Source organism: Bison bison, unplaced genomic scaffold, assembly GCF_000754665.1.
Source record: "Bison bison bison isolate TAMUID 2011002044 unplaced genomic scaffold, Bison_UMD1.0 scf7180017863957, whole genome shotgun sequence".
NCBI lineage: Eukaryota > Metazoa > Chordata > Mammalia > Artiodactyla > Bovidae > Bison > Bison bison.
The window spans coordinates 1,945,831-1,947,311 of NW_011494529.1; the positions used below are offsets into that span (position 1 = coordinate 1,945,831).

General features: G+C 37.4%; 1 protein-coding gene across 4 annotated transcripts in view; it reads right to left on the reverse strand.

The window, feature by feature from the left end:
• The window catches only part of INADL (InaD-like (Drosophila)), a 396,383-nt gene that overhangs the window by 274,170 nt on the left and 120,732 nt on the right, over nt 1-1,481 (reverse strand). The window lies entirely within an intron of this gene.

Below are 1,481 nucleotides of genomic sequence, written 5' to 3' on the forward strand. Positions count from 1 at the left end.
TAGACATTTTTCCAAATAATATTTGAAGATGGCCAATAAGTATGTGAAAATTTGCTCACTGTCACTAATAGAGAATTACGAATCAAAACCACAGTGAGCGGCCACTTCACGCCTATCTATAAAACAGAAAGCAAGTGTTAATGAGGATATGGAAAAGTTAGAAAATCCGTGCATTGCTGGCAGGAATGTAAAATGGCACAGTGGCTATGAAAACAGTACGTGATTCTCCCCAAAAATAAACAGAATTACCACATGTCCCGGCAATTTCACTTCAGCATGTGTACCACCCAAAATTTGGTTTTGAACAGATGTTTGTATAGCAGTGTCCACAGCAGCATTGTTCACAATAGCCAAAGACAGAAACAACCCAGATGTCCATCAATTGACGAACAAGCAAACCAAATGGGGTATATACATTCAATGGAATGCTATTCAGCCTCAAAAAGGGAGGAAATGCTGACATGCGACATGTATGAACGTTGAAGACATCACGCTAAGTGAAATAGGTCAGACATAAAAGATACATATTGTATGATTCCATTTACATGAGGTTCTTTGCAGTGAAATTCTTAGACACAGAAAGTAGAACTGTGGTTTGTTGCCAGAGGATAAGGGAAAAAGAGAATGAGCAGTTTATTGTTTACTGGGCACAGAGTCTCCATTTGGGAACATGTAAAAATTCTAGAGATGGGTGGTCGTAATGGTTCTTCAATAATGTGAATATTCATTTCATTCCATGAAAACTGTAAGCCTAAAAATGGTTAAAATGGTCAACTTCATATAATGTATATTTGATCACAACTAAAAATAAAGAACCAGATCTATCAACCTTGATACTTTTATCCTTCAACTAAAATGGAGTAAGAGAGTGGCGGAGAAAGATAAGCTTATAAGTAGTTGGGTACTATTTGCACTCCACAAACATAGCTATACTTGTAGCCCAAAATAGATATTATCAAATATAATGAGGACAGAATGATAGATAATGTTTCACTGCCTTCTAGAAGACACCCTCTAAATAGAAGAGTACCGGGAATTACATATTTGTAAGGCATGTGACTGTGTTTTTAAAATCCACTCACCCAGAGCTTATAATATTAAATAATAAATGATCACCATGGAGTGCACCATAATGACAGTAAGACAAAGAAAAATCCAAGCCCATCCTGATCATGTGGGCACAACTGTTACAGAGGATGAGGATATTCCACCCAGAAATATGCCACTTTGGCAGAGAGATTATTCTGAGCTGAAGAAAAAGAAGAGACACAGAAAAGTTTCCTATCCTCCCCTGGTTCTCAATCACCAAAGACAACTCTAGACTCTTTCCACCTCAGAGATGACACTAAGAGAAATGTATATGACAAACATTACTAAAACAACCCTTATGTTCCATCAATCTCCCCCATAATATTTACCTTCACACAGTAGCTAACCCTAAAAGCCTGAATCCCTTTCCCTCTATCTTGACACTCGTCTAC